General features: G+C 34.4%; 1 non-coding gene across 1 annotated transcript; it reads right to left on the reverse strand.

The window, feature by feature from the left end:
- Positions 1-19,626: 19,626 nt before the first annotated feature.
- Positions 19,627-19,734, reverse strand: LOC119865426. Its single transcript, XR_005369104.1, has one exon. It is a non-coding gene; the product is annotated as a U6 spliceosomal RNA (small nuclear RNA).
- Positions 19,735-20,082: the final 348 nt, after the last annotated feature.

Genomic DNA, 20,082 nt, shown 5'->3' on the forward strand with positions numbered 1-20,082 from the left:
GATCACAAAATGGGTGGGTGACAGTCTCAACTCCCCATCCAATGGATATTGTGTCTCCTAGTAAAAGCATTCCTCCCAATGGAACTAGGTCTTCCAGACCTGCAGAACCTGAGGTTGTGGGGACTGGAAGCAAAGGTTTTGCTAGTGAAAATATTGCTGGTGGAATACTAAGGGAAATAGAGAATGAAGCCACTCTCATTTTTATGCTTTTATTCCTGGCTAAGGAAGAAATAGCACTTTATATTGGATACTATAGAGAGTTTATACAGCCTCCTGCAGGGCATTGTCCTAACCCTGTGTATTTGCCCTACTTCCTGTGCAACTTATTCCTTCAGGACCTACTCAAGCATGATCTCATTCATATCACCTTTCATTTCATAATGGAATGGTACTATATATTCCCAACTTAATGGCTTCATGCATCACACAACACCCAGTTCACAATGGAAAGTTCAGTTCACATAACTTGGTGGCCCATGGTTAAGCATTAAATATGTAGTAAGGCCCAGGATAGATACATACATACACATATGTACATATGTATGTATATTTTGTTTCTCTGGAAAATCCTAATACAGACCCATTCAATAAATTTGGCCTGACTCAACTTTATGTTCCTTACCCCATTATTCCACACCCATAGTATCCATTCCCACACATACTCTCTAGATTTCTATCCATACAAATTAGGATGGGGAGGGGCAACACCATGCAATGAATGCAGTCCTTTGGGTATGTAGGGCAGTACACTTTCTGACAGATCACACTTTGCTTCTCATCCTTTGCAGCCTGCTGGGACTTAAATTTAGTTATGGGTCTAGAAACAAAGATGGTGGTACAGGCAAGTCATGAGGAGAATCAGCAATGCTTTATAAGCCAACTACTTCAGAGAATACCATTCATTGTAGCCTCTTTAGACTAAAAGCTAATAACCTCCTCATAGTGAATATTCTACATCATTTAAAAAATTTGTTAGTCTTATCAAATACACTCACACACACACACGCACACACACAGATATACACTTCATCCTGTAATTTAAGATCTTCCACATATTTCTGGTAACATATTCCTCTGAAATGTATTGGAGGCTTTAAAAAAATCACTAAATGATTATGAATCAGTTTCTAGATATTTCTTATTAAGTCTTTATGTTCTACTAGAAATTAGCAAAAAGGAAAAACAAAGGCTCAGATGAGCCTGTGGAAGTTATTTTCCAAGAGTCCAAATCCAGCTATAAAATGCATATTCTTTGAGGTAATTCATCTTTATTTTACATAAATTTATATACTACTCTCTCTTTATCCATGTCAGTGGTTCATTTCTTACTTTTCTCATCCATCAGCCTCATCACAACACATTGTTTCCTTTATATATCAGAAGCTTCCAATAGACTTCAAAATGTATTTTCTGTTTTGTTTTCACAACAAATTTGCATTTACTATCTCTTTGCATTGATATATGTTTTTATACAATATACATTTTAAGGATTTTGTATAAACAAAAACATGATTAAAAACTACCATTTATTGATGTCAATATATTCAAGGCACTGTATTAATCATATAAACATGAGGGAGACTGAGAGACAGAGAGACTTCCTTGCTTCTTAAAGTGCTATAATAGAGTCTGTATGAAAGATTACTATAATATTGTCTCTGTCTTTATTTTTTTTAAGATTTTGTTTATTATTTATTTATTCATCAGAGACACAGAGATAGAGAGAGAGAGGCAGAGACACAGGCAGAGGGAGAAGCAGGCTCCATGCAGGGAGCCCAACGTGGGACTCAATCTCGGGTCTCCAGGATCATGCCCTGGGCTGAAGGTGGTGCTAAACCGCTTAGCCACCCGGGCTGCCCTGTCCCTGTCTTTAATGGAAAAGATAGATATGTAAACATATGTAGTCTTATAAGGGAAGATAAAGCATTAGGATACAGACGTGTGTAGACTGCCATGGTCATGTATGGTGGACAGAATTCTAAGATGGTTCCCTAGGTTCCCATCCTCTGGTACACAGGCTCCTTTCTCTTAGTTTTAGCCAGATTTGTAAGTTTGAATGGATATCACTCCCGTAATTACATTATATTTTAAAGCTAAGGAATTGTGCAGATTTGATTAAACCCTGAATCAGTTGACTTGGAGTTAACCAAAAGAGAGATTATTCTAGTAGGCCTAAGTCAATCAGTTTAGCTCTTAACAGAACTCAACTGCTCAAAATAGAAGCAGATACTCTTCTGCTGGCCTTGAGGAAGCAAACCACCATCTTGTGAAGAGGACCATGCATCAGGAAATTGCAGGACCCTCTGGGATTTGAGAACCTCAGTCCTATGAACACAATACACTGAACTATCCAAAATCTAAATGAACTTAGAAGAGGACTCTGAGCTCCAAATGAAAATCCAGCTTGGCTGACACTGATTTTGACCTTGTGAAACCCTGAATGAGAATTCAGCTATATAGTACAGCTGAAGTAGTGCAACCTTCAGAAAGTGTAGGATAATAAATAGGTATTGCTTAAGCAGTTTGGAAGTTAAATTTATAATAATTTATTATTTAGCAATAGAAAATAAATACACTTTGCAATAGGGGAAACTAAATAATTCAAAATGAAGTCACCAATGTTCCCTTTTAAGATAATTTTCCAAACTGATCATAAACGTTTCCTAGGTGCTTTTTTCTTTTGATTCCAGCTGTTCCTGCTGATTTTAAGCACTCCTTGTCTCCTCAAAAGAGATGTGCTATTAGGCATACCTGCCAGAGAAACAGGCAGCCAGCCAAATCAGGAAACGGCTCAATTCCAGTGAAATCTATGGAGGGAAGAAAAGAGTAAGCCAGCCTTGAGTTCTGCCACTGGTTTGCTTTTCTGAGATTTCAGAGTCTATATTTTAATTAGGCTTTGTCTCTTTCAACATTTAGACACAAATTCTATGAATTCAATAAGCCAATGGTTTCAGAATGACTTGGGCAGATTTACGTATTATTGAAAAAGGTTTCTATTTTATAGGAATTCCTTAAGTTGGTGAGAGTTCATTTCTCTCTAATAGCATTTTTTTCCCACTCCCATAAGGATGCCTAACTTCCTCATGTAAGGACTAGAGATTTGGTTATTTTGATAAGGACTAGCATTTGGTTATTTTCTCTGTACCTTCTCATGCTGAGTGGTCTGGAAAGGCATTCTTATGTGGACAGTTGCAATTGCTTTGTTTATATAAATGAACGTAACTCCAAATTAATAAGTAGTATTTAAAGATCTTTGATTTTAAATGGACCATATAATCCAATGGAATCATTACAACCTGTGCTTATTTTTAGATTAATTTAAAACCCAATCATTGAATTCTACTAATGATAATCTTTCAATAGTTCCTTCACATAGTGCTATCCATTTTAGTAGCTACTAATCTCATGCAATTATTTAAATCTAAATTTAAATTAAGCAAAAAATAATAATAATTACATCAGTCTCACTAGCCACTTTTCAACTGTTCAATAACCACATGTGTCTAGTGTCTGCCATATTAGACAATGCAGATTATAAAACATTTCCATCACTGGAGAAATATTGTTGAGTAATGCTGAATTAAGCCCAGATTCCTAGGTAATATATTTAAGCTTTTCATAGTTTTACCTTCTTTATGTTTTTATTTTTATTTTTATTTTTTTAAAAGAAGCTCTTTGTTTTTTTTTTTTTTTTAATTTTTATTTATGATAGTCACAGAGAGAGAGAGAGAGAGAGGCAGAGACACAGGCAGAGGGAGAAGCAGGCTCCATGCACCGGGAGCCCGACGTGGGATTCGATCCCGGGTCTCCAGGATCGCGCCCTGGGCCAAAGGCAGGCGCCAATCCGCTGTGCCACCCAGGGATCCCTTCTTTATGTTTTTAAATATAATTTCCCCCTTTCTGCCACAGTGAGCCAGTGCTCTAATCATTCTAAATCACTTACCTTTCACAAATTGGATATTATTTAACATGAAAACATGGCTTTTTTCAGGGTCATTAATACCATTCATTCTCTTGTCCACCTGGTGAATTTCTGCTAATCCTTTAGCACTTAGCCCAGATATCACCTCTGATAAAATACTTGTCTTGATATACTCAAACACGGATAAGTATTTCCCCCCGCCGTGTACTACCATGATGCCTTAGCTACACCTTGATTGTAGTAATGTTTATATGGATGTGATTCCTTCACCTGGGTTTGTGCTATCATTGATCATGAGCCTCTAGAGGAAAGGGACCTTGTTCTTCTCATTTTATATCCTTCTATGCCACATATGTAATAGGCAATACTTATTAATTTAGCCATTCATATACTTATTTTCTTCACATGATTTTCTAACTGAGTGTGGGGCTATAACTTTATACACTGATTTTGGAAGGAAACCAAAAATAATCCATATGCTACTCAACAATTTTGACCTTATAAGAAAGAAGCTACAATAAGACAAAGGGCAGAGAAAGAAGCTTCTTTAAACAAGAAATATGACTTGGCAGATAGTGAAATATGTGAATAGCTTGTATATTTACCATTCTTGAAACTCTATAAATTAGATAACATCTTAAGTAAAAAATATCTTAGGTAGAAACCTTCTTGAAACCCCCTAAAATTAGATAACATCATAGGTATAAAACTGAAAAAGATATATATATTCAGAAAAAGATATATATCAGATCTTTTACAGTCCCATGGTTCTTGGCTTCTAGAGAAAGTGGTAAGTATTCAGAAATTACAATGAGGCTCTTGAGCTTTCCTCCATAATTTTGTGGGGTGGGAGAAAGTGCAGCTTTCCCATGCATTTTAATTCCATCACTGTATATGTAACCAACCTCAATTAATAATATGCTCATCCGGACATTTTTAAAATTTAATTACACAATTTTCTCTATTATGTTGTTCTGTCTCATTCCAAAAAGCATATAGTCAAAAAAAGAGAAACAAATTCTACCAATGGGTAAATGTTGCACTTATAGTTATGAATAAAAATACTGTTTCACTGTCTCAATTTTAGTCATATTTTTTGTATGTTTTGGTAGCCTTTAAAAAAAATCAAAATGCTCTAGTAACTTCCTCTGGCAAAAGCAGAAGAGCTCTACAGATTTTAGTCTAGCTGCCTGCCATCAGTCACAGATTTGGAAAGGCCCTCTAAGCACACAAGACCATCTGAATGACGCAGAAGAGTCCTGTTCAAGGGTCTTGGAACATGCAATCACTTGGCTGCCATCAAATATTTCTAGAGGAAAGGAATCCTCAAGTCCAATAGACCAGAGGGTCTTCTGGCTCTGCCAAGAAGAGTGACAGAGGCTATAAAACTGTCTGCTCTCCTCTGCTAACTGTCTTGCCAGAAATCACACAGACTCAGAGCTGTTGAAAATACGGCTGCTTTATTTCAAAATGCACACTGCAAAGGATGCTGCTTCCTACTCTCTCGCTCCATCTACTGGAGCTTACTCAAAACACTGATCTAGTTAACATTCAGCTAGAAAATTTTATTCTAGAATATCTTTCATTCCCCTGTTGGTTCCCCTTGAGAGTAAAATCCTTAAGAAGAAAATAGTCTGACAGCCAGCAATTTGAATTTGTTTGCAGAATATTTTTTAAAGAAGAAAAGAACAATGGGCAAGTTGAATAAAGCAAAATTCATTGTGAGCACTATATCCACTTTCTTAACTTCTTCTCCTGAATCTTTGCCTTTTACTATTTTTCTAGAACTTTTCTCCTTTTTAAAACTTACCTTGTAATTTGTGATAATTTTATCAGTAATTTGCAGTAGATGATTAGGTCCTGGATTTGAAGTCAGATGATAAAAATTCAGTTGTGAGCTGCATGCTTTAATTAATATCAGAGATTCACCAATTTTCTTAAAGTAACTAGGATACATGTTCTTACTTATGGAGATTGCATTAAAAAACTCAGGTATAAGGGATGCCTGGGTGGCTCAGCGGTTTAGTGTCTGCCTTCAGCTCAGGGCGTGATCCTGGGATCTGTGATCAAGTCCCACATCAGGCTCTTTGCAGAGGGCCTGCTACTCCCTCTGCCTCTCCCTGTCTCTCTCTCTCTCTCTCTCTCTCTGTCTCTCATGAATAAATAAATAAAATCTTAAAAAAAAAACCCAGGTATGACAGGAGGTATCCTATAATATCTCTATTATAGGATATAGATATATCTATATTATATCATACAATATCTCTAATTATACCTAACAGGAGGTATCCTATAATATCTCTATTATAGGATATAGATATATCTTTATTATATGCTATAATATCTCTAATTATGGAATCCCCACCCTTAATTTTGACCCCCACAATGCTCATCTATTTCCTTTTTCAATTTGCCTATGACCTTTTTATTATTATTATTATTATTATTAGACATCATTTCTTAGAGCAGATAAGGTTTAAAAATTGAACGAAATACAGAGATTTCCTATACACCACATCTCCTCTAGCCCCCTCAGAATTTCCCTTATTATTAACATCTTCCTTCAGTGTCATACATTTGTTATAACTGATGAACTAATATCAATATAGCATTATTAACTAATGTCCATAGTCTACATTTAGTTTCACTCTTTCTGTTGTACAGTTATGGATTTGGACAAATTCATAATGTCAGGTATCCACCACTACAGTATCTTATGTTTCTGTACCACCGGCAATAAATGAGAGTTCTGTTGCCCTATATCATCACCAGCATTGGATTGTCAGTATTCTATTTTACCCATTCTATGTATGTGTGCATGAACTTCTTATTTTCACTCTCTCTTCTAAGAGCTCTCAGAGCTTCATTGTGATTTCTCCCCTGCTGACTGGCCTTCAGGACCCTACAAGACTCAAAGCATCTTGATGAATATATCCAACTTTGTTTGTCTCTATATCTCCATTGATTAAAAGGTTTGGCTTGTGGAAGGTCCCACTCATTGGATGCAATCTCTTGACACCAATTCTTCTGTACCCAATGTTCTTGGAACCAGTCTCTGTCTAGCCACATCATCCCGAGTACCTCATTTTGTGGTTGTATGGCCTTGGGCAAGTCACATAATCTATCTGAATATCTATTTACTTACTTATCTAAAAATAACAAACACTTTGAATAAGTTCCTTGACAATCTTAAAGATTTTAACAAACATAAAATGAGTCCAATATGGAGCTGCTTTGTATGATGCACAATATAGAAGTCAATTCTTGTAATTGCTATGAACACATTGGGAAACCACCTAATTCAGGAAGCACAAATAAAGATCTGTCAACTTCAAAATGTCTTACTTCTTTCTGTTCTGGAATACATTATATTACACACAAACACACACACACATACACACACTAAAGTAGTGTCTTAATTGAATACATAGACTAAATCATGGTAATATTTGAGAAAGTGTCTACATAGGTTGATAATGTACACCAAACACTCCTGAATATAATACTAGGATAATAATTTCAAATTCAAAAAAGTTAAGTATATTATCTATTCTTTTAACTATTTCTTATGACCAAATATCTGATTATAATAGAAGTAGCAGGTGTGGACATTGGGGTGTTAGGGTTTGGTAATGACAACAAGTGGTAATCATAATGTTAAATTATTCGTGTGACATAGGAAGAAAATGAAACTATGCTTCTTATAATACAAAGACTGGTATAATACTGTCCAAACCCACTGGGATCTGGGGTGAGGATAGCATATGATTGTTTTCTGGACCACAGTTACTCCAAATATGGGATAAGTATGTAACCTTGTCAATCGTTAAACTCACAGGTATTTGAGCCATGATCAGTTGGCTTATGTATCTTCATGAGATACAAATCAGATGGATTTGCAATAGACTGTCTCCAAGAATATTAGGAAAAGAAGAGCTATTTAATTGCGGCCCTAAAGAAACTGACTTCTAACAAACATTTTTCCAAGCACCTAAAATTTCTTAGGTATTGTCCTTCTCAGTTTTTGTTTGTCTTAAAAATATGTGTCTTAATTTAAGAAACAAAACAGAGGATCATAGGAGAAGAAAGGAAAAAATAAACAAGGTGGAATCAGAGAGGGAGACAAATCATAACAGACTCTTAATCATAGGAAACAAACAGGGTTGCTGGAAGGAAGGAAGGGGTTAGGGGGATGGGGTAAGTGGGTGATGAGCATTAAGGAGGGCACTTAATATAATGAGCACTGGGTGTTATATGCAGCTGATGAATCGCTAAATTCTATCACTGAAACTAGTAATATACTATATTTTCACTAAATTGAATTCAAATTAAGCAAAAATATATAAAGATATGTGTGTATGTATATCTACATATATATTTATATATCCTTGCAAACATTATTGAGGATATTTTCAATGGATCTGTAATTAGTTTATTTCTTTTATCATATGTCTGACTTCTATGTGATTTTTGAGAAATAAATATTAATCCACACACTAGTCTTTAAAAGTAATCTGTATTTTTTTGCTCATGTCATTGGCTTTAAGATTGTTCATTTTGTCTTTGGTATGCTGAAATTTCATTTTAATGTGTCTCAATTGGAATAATTATTATTTCTAGTCCTCTTTGAGATCTCCTGAGCATCTTAAATCTGTTTCTTTCTCGGTTTAGACAGTTCAATAAATATTTTACTGATTATCTTTTTATGTATCGCCTCTTTTCTAATCTCTCCATCTCCTTCTGGAATACCACTCAATCATACTTTAAAACTTACCACAGCTCTTCCTTGTCTCTTAACCTATCCTACATGTTTCTCATCTTTAAATCTCTTTGTGCTAATTTGCAGATAACTTTTTTCTAAACTTTCAGTTCCTCTTCTGTCTTCAACTATGTCTAATTTTCTTTTACAATTATCCATTGAGGTTATACTTTATTGTATTTTTCCTATTTCAAGTTCTCTGTCTTTTAAGTAAAATCTTTTGGGCCTTCTCACACTTTTCTATAGGTAGATATTTTCAGTTTCTTCCTTTTTAAAAACACAGTAAGTATATTTTATACCCAGTCTCTAAGAAGCCCAATATCTATAATTACTGTGGGTGTATTTCTGGTACTCATTCTTTCTGCTGATTCTGGGATACAATGCCATGAATCCTTATGTGCTTGGTATTTTTAACTGTGTTCTGCTCGTAATCTTGAAAAATTACCCATGTGGCTATTTCAAAGATTAAAAAGCAAGGGAGGGATCCTTCCTCTGCAGATCCACCTTGGTTTCTGGCAGGCACCAAGGGGCACTGCAACTGTCCAGTCACTTTGAAATGTATTCACAATCTGTAGATTATTTTATAACTAGTAGATAGCTGTTAATTTGGATTGCAAATGTGTTATTCAATCAGGCTACAATTATTTCTTAGGGCTTTTCCTCCCCTCTAATCTGCACGACTCTAAGGCAACTCTGTCTGATTTCCAGGAGATGGTGGGCAGATTTACTTCTGGTTTACCTTTATTCTAATGCTGTAATTCTCTGAAGCCCTAGTTTAATGTAGGAAGAATCTCTTCTCAGATTTCTTATCTTGGGTGTTTAGTAGGCCTTGGGCTATAACTTCTATTGTCCTTATGTTTAAGCCATCAAAACTAAAGTGCAATTTACCTTTGATTAATAATTGCCTTTGTGGCAAAAACTGCTCCAGTACTCCCTTACTCTTGGGTTCCAGGTTTCCCCTAGACTTGGCCTAGTAATTCCTTACTACCTCATCAGCTTTTTGATGGCTTTTGAAAGGTAGTCATAAAATATTTTATCCAGCATCTGTTGTTGGTTTCAATGGGAGGATTAGTTTGAATAACCCAACCTGCTATATCCCTGGAAACAGAACAAGACATGCAACATTTTCTAAACAAATTTCTTAAATTGAGTTTGAATCTAAGTCTGATTCAAAGTGGAACAGGACACTTTGTAAAAACAAACCTGGCCAGAAATTAAATTCATGAACCCACCCCAGGGTCTCAGAAATAGTAATACTATTATTCTGTAATAAGTATGTACTGGCAAGAATTTTGCAGTGTGCTTTTCAGGGAATCAAAGTACAGCTGAAAACTGAATTTTAAAAATCAACTCTGCACTTGAAGAGAAATTTTCATAATTGTAGATAGAGAAACAAAGGTACCTCTCAAATAATAACAAAGAGTCTTATTCAAAGAAACAACACCTCAATCAAAACTGCAGTGGTACAATTATGGGATAGAAAGAACGGAAGAATGTCAAAACATGGCTAATAATCAAAGAACAGAAATTGGAGACATGGAAGCCAGTCTGACCAGAAATCTTTAGGTCACATAACTAAAGGTTTTATCAATTTCATAATAATGAAACATTACAACTTTATCATTCATAGGTTTAATTTTGTTATATAACCCTAATTAATTTAGACTACATTATGTATATCCACTTTACTAAAGTTTGAGTTCAATCATTTTTTTTAAAGATTTTTTTATCTATTCATTCATGAGAGACACACAATAAGAGAGAGAGAGAAAGAGAGAGAGAGAGAGGCAGAGACACAGGCAGAGGGAGAAGCAGGCTCCATGCAGGGAGCTCGACGTGGGACTCAGTCCTGGGACTCCAGGATCACGCCCTGGGCCGAAGGCAGGAGTTAAACCGCTGAGCCACCCAGGGATCCCCCAAGTTCAATCATTTTTTACCAATCCTTTTGGACTTTTTAATAAACATCCCAAGCTAAAAAGTGTATCCAGGTAGTGTCACAGGTAATATCTGGACCCAGAGATCTGTGCTTTTTCTGGAATGTTACCAAGCCAGGTGTCTATCTACAAAATTAAGATGCATCTACATCTACAAAATTAAGATGCACATATATAAAGGAAAAGAAATATGTGGTGTGGTTTTTTGTTTGTTTTGTTTTATGTTCTGGGCAGGAGCATGGAGAATTGATTTTCTAGCAGAAATATCAGTACTTTGGAAGTTCTATAATTATGTAACATACACATTTTTTCTGTTCATCTCTCTTTTTAAAAATTCTGTTATCTAAATGTTTGACCTCTAAAAGACAGCATTATTAACAAGCTTAATCATAACATTTCAAGTTAAAATGGCTTTTTATGGAAACCTTCATTACTTGAAAGGCTTTGTCATCCACTTTCTTGATCAAAATAGGTAGTGACCTGTAAAGCAGCCAAGAAATTTGTACTTGCAGTGGATTTTTCCTGATGGATGAAGGAGCAGGCAAAGATTCTTCCTGGTAAAGTGTGGGTGGATAATTTTATGTGACAACCACATTATGAATGAGGCAATATGAGCATGAAGTAGTTCACAGCATTTACTTCTATCAAGTTCTGCTGATTAAAAAACCAAGGTGTGGTTCAAAAATTATCTGAGCCTCCAATAATTTTTGGCTTCTCTATAAGTCAGACTATATGAGAATACACCAGAGGCTCTGGAAAGGAAGCCATGTCATCATTGGCAAGAAGAATTCTAGAATTGGCCCCAGTTGGCTTAACTGAGCCTTCCAATGCAGCATGAAGGATGGAACTGGTGCATGTAATGGCATGAAGCCTCATATATTAAAACTGAATATCACTCATAGCAGTTGTAAGCTTTATCAGAAATCCTAGATACAGGCATCTTTTCAAGATCCCAAGCACTGAAAGGATCTTTTGTAATATTGCATACTGTATAACAAACATTGTTGTCATCAGCAGGTTTGGATCTTCTGGGAGTCTGTAGTCTGTCAAGGCCTTTGGCAGAGATTCAGGTAGAGAAACATTTACTTTAAAATGATTAATGATTCCCAACTCTACTTTGCCAAGGACCACGCTTTTTGTCCTCTCTTTTTAGTCATTGATCCCGAAACACTTCTGCAACTTACTCAGCTTTCAAATTAACGTGTATACTTTGAAAAATATACATACTTGATTAGATCTTTCTTTCCCCTGGAAACTGACCATGGCAGACTCTCTTGGACAAGTACTGTATAAATATCTATTTAATCAGTATTATTATTTGAATGGTGTAATTTAATTAGTCCATTTCTAAACCACATTTATGGGCCAGCTGGTAAAGTCAGGATTCCAAGATATGACCTTTATTTGATAGGGTTTTAATAATGCATTTACTGTAACAGTGTGTAGTACCACATATTACACAGTAATACCATTAAACTGTTCCACAGTAAACAATATAATATCTAAGACTCATTTTTTTTGCCAGTACATGTGACCTAGAACTAAGAAGGCAAAATCTGAGATGGTTATGAATATAAACTCCGTTATAATTTACTCATATTAGTAAAGAAATATACTTAAATCTTTCAAGCAAGTGAAAATTTTTCCCTCGTATCTCTTTTTCTTAAAGTGCTTTGCTGTAATGGAAGGCTCTTTTTTCCTTCCTTTAGGTAGGAGAATAAGAGGGTAGAAGTACTGTGTTTTGGTAGGTTTATGAATGTATGAATGTGTGTGTGTATTTCCTGAAATAGCAAAATAATGTAACCATTAACAAAATTTACTATGTTTTTAGTTAAATATATATTTAGGTCTCAATTTTTAAATTGATCAATTTTCTTTTGGAGTGAGCAGAAAAAATTAAACAACAGGAAACAAAAAAAAAAAACAGGAAACCATTTTGGGGGTCAACATATCTCATCACTGTTTATTTGTTTAAAAAAAAAAAAAGATCGGTTGAGAGAAATAATTTATGAGATATCCTCAAACTGGCAAAGTTTGGTAGGAAAACTTGCTTAATACCGGGAGGTAGACAATCCATGCATGGCTCCCTGGTAGGCGGAGGCAATTTATACAAACTTTTTAAAGCATCTATCAAACTAACAACTCATCCACAATGGTTATGACGTTCTACAATTAAGAATTATAAAAACTCTCCATCTTTATTGTCTTTTGACTTATATTATAAAAAGTGATTTTTTCAAACTGAGATCTATTGCAAATAAAACCTTGCAATCTTCCCCTTACAAAAGCAATTCTCACATCCATGCATGAATGCAAGTATTTTTATATATCAACCATTTCTGAATTTCTTTTTTTAAACCTTTGTGTGTTTTGTTCCTTAGATTATTGCACAAGCATTTATTAAGCACCCTATGTAACAAACCCTGTTCTAGATGTGGGAAATTGACAATAAGCATATAAAAAACTCCTATATCAAGAAACTCATGAAGGGTCCACAACTATCACTCCTGAGTCAAAAAAGCCACTATTCTTTTTTTTAAAGTTTTATTAAGGTATTACTAATATGAAAGAACTTCATATATTTAATGTGTACAATTTGATGAGTTTGAACATATGCAAACGTCCATGACACTTCACCACAATTAAGGTAACAGACATATCCAACACCTCTGAAACTTCCCTGGTGCCCCTTTGTTTTGTTTGTTGTGTTGTTGTTGTTGGAAGAGTACTTAACATAAGTTCTAGCACTCTTAACAAATTTGGAAGTGCACAGTACCACACTGTTAACTACAAGCATGTGTTGTACAACAGATTTCTAGAACTTATTTATTGAGTGTAACAGAAACTTTTACCCACTGAACAATGATCCCTTCATTTCCCCCTCCCCTCAGCACCTAGCAACCACCACTGCATTATCTATATCTATGAGTTTGGCTATTTTAGATGTCTTACATTAGTGGACTCTCACAGTATTTGATCTTCTGTGGCTGGTTTATTTCATTTAGCATGTTGTTTGAAGTTATCTTCTTTTTTAAGGCTGAATAATGTATATACTACATTTTCTTTATTTACTCACCTGCCAATGTTCACTTGGATTGTTTCAATTTCTTAGCTATTATGAATAAAATTAGCTGCAATGAACATAGGAGTGAAGATATCTGTTCAAAATCCTAATTTTAATATTTTGGGTGTAAACCTAAAAGTAGGATTGCTAGATCATATGATAATTCTATTTTTAATTTTTTTAAAGAAACTCCATCTTGTTTTCCACAGATGCTATACTATTTTATCTTCCCACTAAGTGCACAAGGGTTCAAATTTCTCCACATGCTCACTAACACTTATCTTTTGTTTTTTTCAGTAATAACCATTCTACCAGGTTATGAGGTGATATCTCATTGTAGTTTTACATTTCCTTGATAATTAATGACACAGAGCATCTTTTCATATGTCTGTTGGCCATTTGTATATCTTCTTTGGAGAAATGTCTGTTCAAGTCCATTGTCCATTTTTAATGGAGTTATTTCCTTTTTGCAATTGAGTTATAGCCGTTCCTTACATATTTTGGAAATTAATTAACTCCCTATCAGATATATGACTTGCAATTATTTTCTGTCATCCTATGGATTGACTTTTCATTCTTTGTTAGTTGGTTGTTTTCTTTGCTATGCAGAAGCTTTTTAATTTCATTTAGTTCCAATTGTCTATTTTTATTTCTGTTACCTGTGTTTTTGGTGTCATACCCAAAAAATCATTGCCAGGATTTGAGTCAAAAGACTTTGCCCTATGTTTTCTACTATGATTTTTAGAGTTTTGGGTGTTATGTTTATGCCTTTAGGACTTTCTGAGCAGATTTTTATATGTGGTATAAGATAATATTCTGATTATATTCTTTTTCATGTAGATATTTTCCCATCACCACTTGTTGAAAAGAATAATATCCTTTCCCAATTGTGAATTCTTGGTACACTTGTCAAAGATGAATTGATTAGGTATGCATGGGTTTATTTCTGGGTTCTCTATTTTGTTCCATTAGTCTGTCTGTCTATATTCATGCCAGTACCATACTGTTTTAATTACTGTAGCTTTGTAGTATATTTTTAAATCAAAGTGTGAGGCCTCAAGGGTTGTTTTTTCTCAATATTTCTTTGACAATTTGTGGGTTTTTTAATGATTTTTTATGATTCCAAATGAATTTGGGGATTTTTCTTCTATTTCTGTAAAAGTTGTCACTAAGAATTTTATGTCTATTACATCAAATGTGGGGGTTGTTCTGGGTTGTGTGAACATTTTAACAATATGCATAAATATAGATTGTTCTTCAATTTGTTTATGCTTTCTTTATTAGTTTCACCAATGTTTCACAGTTTCCAGTGTATGAGTCTTTTATTTCTTGATTAAATTTAATCTCAAGTATTTTATTCTTTTTGATGCTATTGTAAATAGGATTGCTTTTGGGCACCTGGGTGGCTCAGTGGTTGAGGGTCTGCCTTTGGCTCAAGTCGTGATCCCTGGGTGCTGGGATCAAGTGCTGTATCAGGCTCCGGGTGGAGAGTTGCTTCTCCCTCTGCCTATATCTCTACCTCTCTGTGTCTCTCATGAATAAATAAATAAAATCTTTATAAATAAATAAATAAATAAATAAAATTGCTTTCTTTATCTTTCTGATATTCCTTTGTTACTACATAGATATGCAAATTATTTTTATTCTATGTCCTGTAATTTACTGAATTTCTTTATTAGCATTAACAGGTTTTTTTTGGGGGGGGGGGTTCCTTAGAGCTTTCAACATACCTAATTATCTGCAGCAGAGATAATTTTACTTTATCCTTTCTGATTTAAATGAATTGATTTCTTTTTTCTTGCCTGATTGCTCTGGCTACAATTTCTAGCACTATTTGAATAGAAGTGGTGAGAGTGGGTTTTCTTTCTTCTCCCTAATATCAGAGAAAAAGCTTTCAGTTTATTATAATTGAGTATGATGTTAGCTGTAGTTTTCCATATAAAGCCTTTATTATATTGAGGTCCATTGTTTCTATGCCTAGGAGTTTTCATGAAAAAGTGTTGAATTTTGTTAAATTCTTTTGCTGCAATTGTTGATATAACCCTGTGATTCCTATCCTCAATTTTGTTAATGTGTCGTATTTATTGATGTGTGTGTATTGGAATACATTTGTGTCTCAAGAATAAATCTTACAAAAAAAAAAGAATAAATCTTACTTGATCATGACATATGATCCTTTTAATGTACTCAAAGTAGTGACTTAGTTTGCTAGTATTTTTTTGAGGATTTTTGCATCTATGTTAATCAAGGGCATTGGCCTGTAATTTTCTTGTTTCTTGTGGTGGTTTTGTCTGGCTTTGCTATCAGGGTAATTCTGGCCTCGTAAAATTTAGTTTGGAAGTGTTCTCTTCGGTTTTTTGGAAGAGTTTAAAAAGAGCTGGCATTAATTCTTCTTTAAATGTTTGGTAGAATTCACTAGTGAAGCCATCTGGTCCTGGACTTTTCTGTGTTGGATGTTTTTATTACTTATTAAATCTCCTTATTCATTACTGATCTGTTCAGACTTACTTTTTCTTCATGATTCAGTCTTGGTGGTTTTGTATATCTAGCAATTTACCCATTTCCTCTGTCATCCAGTCTGTTGGCAAATAACTGTTCACAGTAGCCTCTTGTGATCCTTTTTATTTCTGTGGCATTAGTTGTAATGTCTCCTCTTTCATTTCTGATTTTATTAATTTAGGTCAGCTTTTTTATTCTCTCTCTTTTTTTTTTGTTAGACTAGCTAAAGATTTGTAAATTTTGTTTATGTTTTCCAAAAACCAACTCTTGGTTTCATTGATCTTTTCTGTTGTTTGTGTAGCCCCTATTTCATTTATTATTGCTCTAGTATTTAGCATTTCTTTCCTTCAGCTAACTTTAGACTTAGTTTGTTCTTTTTCTAGCTCCTTGAGGTATAAATTTAGGAGTTTTTTTGAGATTTTTTTTTAAGATTTTATTTATTTATTTATTTGTTTATTTATTTATTTATTTATTTATTTATTTATTTATTTATTTATTACAGATAGAGGAGAGCAGGTAGGAGCAGAAGAGATGGGAGAAAGTATCTAAAGCAGATTCCGCACTGAGCATGGAGCCTAATACAGGGCTTAATCCTAGGATCATGAGATCATAACCTGAGCCAAAATCAAGAGTCAGACACTTAATTGCCTGAGTTACTGAGGCATCCCTAGATCTTCCTTTTTTAATGTGGTTGTGTATTGTCATAAAATTTCCTCTTATAACTGCTTTTGCTACATCCCATAAGTATTGGTACATTGTGTTTTAATTTTCATTTGCCTCAGGGCATTTTTCAGATTTCTCCTTTGATTTCTTCTTTGTTTTTTTTTTTTTTAATTATTTTTTTATTTTTTATTTATGATAGTCACACAGAGAGAGAGAGAGAGAGAGGCAGAGACACAGGCAGAGGGAGAAGCAGGCTCCATGCACCGGGAGCCCGACGTGGGATTCGATCTCGGGTCTCCAGGATCGCGCCCTGGGCCAAAGGCAGGCGCTAAACCGCAGCGCCACCCAGGGATCCCTGATTTCTTCTTTGACCTATTGGTTGTGCAGGAGTGTGTTGCTTAATTTTCACATATTTATGAATTTTCCAATTTCTCTTCTATTGATTCCTAGTTTCATATCATTATTTTGTAAAAGATACTTGGCATGATTTCAGTCTTCTTAAACATGTTAAGATTTGTTTTAGGACCCAACATGGGATCTATTTGGACAGTGTTCTATGGATGCTTGAGAAAAATGTGTGCTCTACTGCTGTTGGAGGGAAAGTACTGAATATGTTTGTTAGGTTTGTTTGATCTACAGTGTTGTTCAAGTTAGCTATTTCTTTATTGATTTTCTGCCTGGACATTATCAATTATTGAAAATTTGATATTAAAGTCTCCTACTACTATTGTATTGCTATGAATTTCGTCCTTCAGTTCTATTAATTTTTGCTTTATATATTCTGGTGTTCTGATGTTGGGTACACATATATATTTATAATTATTATATATTCCAGGTGCATATCCTTTTATCATTATGTAATATTCTTTTTGGTGTCTTGTGATAATTTTTTATTTAAAATGTATTTTGTTTGATACAAGTAAAACCACCCCTGCTCTCTTCTGATTATCATTTGCTGACTATCTTTTTCCACCACATTAACTGTATGTGTCTTTAATTCTAAAGAAAGTCCCTGTAGGCAGCATGTAGTTGGGTCTTGTTTTATAATCCATCAGCCATGCTATGTCTTTTGATCATAAAATTTATTCCATTTACTTTTAAAGTAATTATCCTTAGGGGAAAAACTTACTACTGTAATTTATTCATTGTTTTCTGTTTTGTGGCTCTTTTGTTCATCTTTACTTCTCTTACTATCCTTCCTCTTGTTTTGTTGATTTACTGTGGTCATATATCTTTATTTTCTTTTGTGTATATTTTGTATGTATTTTTTGTAGTAATCATGAGGCTTACATAAAACATCTTAAAACAGCCTATTTTAAGCCAAAAACAAATAGCATATAAAAACTACTATTTTTACTTCTCTTGCCCAATACAATTTATGTTATTGAAGTCACAATTTACATCTTTTTTTCTTTCCACATTATTTTTCTTAAAGATTTTATTTATTTGTTTGTTTGTTTATTTATTTATTCATGAGAGACACAGAAAGAGACAGGCAGAGACATAGGCAGAGGGAGAAGCAGACTCCCTGCTGGGAGCCGGATGCAGGGCTCAATCCAAGGACTGTGGGATCATGACCTGAGCCAAAGGCAGACACTCAATCATTGAGCCACCTAGGTGCCCATCTTTCCACATTCTTATTTAAATTCTAATTAGTTAAGATATAGTGTAATACTGGTTTTGGGAGTAGAAATTAGTGATTTATCACTTACATATAACATCCGGTGTTCATCATAACAAGTGTCCTCCTTAATACCCATCACCCGCTTAGCTTGTTCCCTACCCATCTCCTTCCATCAACCCTCAATTTGTTCTCTATCATTAAGGGTCTTTTATGATTTGCTTCCCTCTCTCTATTCCCCCCTTCCCTATGTTCATCTGTTTTGTTTCCTAAATCCCATATGAGTAAAATCATATGGTATTTGTCTTTCTCTAACTTGTTTCACTTAGCAGAATACACTCTAGCTCCATCCGCATCATTGCAAATGGCAAGATTTCATTTTTTTTGATGATTGAGTAATATTCCATTGTGTGTATGTGTGTGTGTATATATATATATATATATATATATATATATATATATATACCTCATCTTCTTTGTCCATTCATCAGTCGATTGGAACTTGGGTTCTCTCCATAGTTTAACTATTGTTGATAATGTTGCTACAAACATTGAGATACATGTAGCCCTTTGAATCTTCATTTTTATCACAGTTTACAGCTTTTTGCATTGTAAATTTATTAATAAATTTTATAGTTATGTTATATTTATATTAAAATAGTGTTTTATATACCATCATTACAGTATTCCAGTATTCTGTATTTGTTTATATATTTATCATTACCAGGGTTCAGGTACTTTTGCATTGTTTAGCATCTTTTTGTTTCAATTTGAAGAGTCCCTTTACTATTTCTTATAAAGCCGATTATATATTATTAACTTCCTTAGTTTCTATTTGTCTGGGGAAGGCTTTATCTCTTCTTCATTTTTGAACTGTTCAGCTATGTACAATATTCTTGCTTGGTAGTTTTTTTTCTTTCAGCAGTTTAAATAACTCAACTCCTGTGTGGCCTGCAAGGTTTCTGCTAAGAACTCTGCAAATAGTCTTATTAGAGTTCCCTTGAATGTGACAAATTTTCATTTGCAATTTTCAAAATTCACTTTGTCTTTGGCTTTTATCAACTACCTTATAATGTGTCTTCATATAGACTTATTTAGATTTATAATATTTGATATCCTTTATGCTTAATGAATCTGAATAATCACTTCTTTCCCCCATTTGGGAAGTTTGGGTTATTGTTTCTTCACAAATTTGCGTGTCATCTTTGTGCAGCAGCCATGCCAAGCTCTGTATGATTCTAATTTTAGTACAGGAACTGCCAAAGTGAGCACCAAGTCATTATTTTTTTAAATAAGCTTTCTGGTAACTGTAGTATCCACAGTGGTAATAAATGACCAATTCTTATGAAATGCAAAGCTAACTTGTCACCCCTCTACTAAAAATTCTATGCTCTTTAGAATGACCTTTGGCTCTTCAGGGGCTGGGTCCAGCCCATCTTTCCAACCACATCTTTCCCCAATGCTTCTCTTTCCATCCTTTGAAGCACAAACACTGGCTATCCTGGAGTTTTTTATTTTTTGTTTTTAATCTCAAGACCAAATATTCTCAGTTTATTCATCCATCTAGCAATACTGAGTGTCTAGTGTAAGCAAGTATTATACTTGTTAATGCACAGAAAT

The sequence above is a fragment of the Canis lupus genome, chromosome 13 (assembly GCF_011100685.1).
Source record: "Canis lupus familiaris isolate Mischka breed German Shepherd chromosome 13, alternate assembly UU_Cfam_GSD_1.0, whole genome shotgun sequence".
In the NCBI taxonomy this organism is placed as follows: Eukaryota; Metazoa; Chordata; class Mammalia; order Carnivora; family Canidae; genus Canis; species Canis lupus.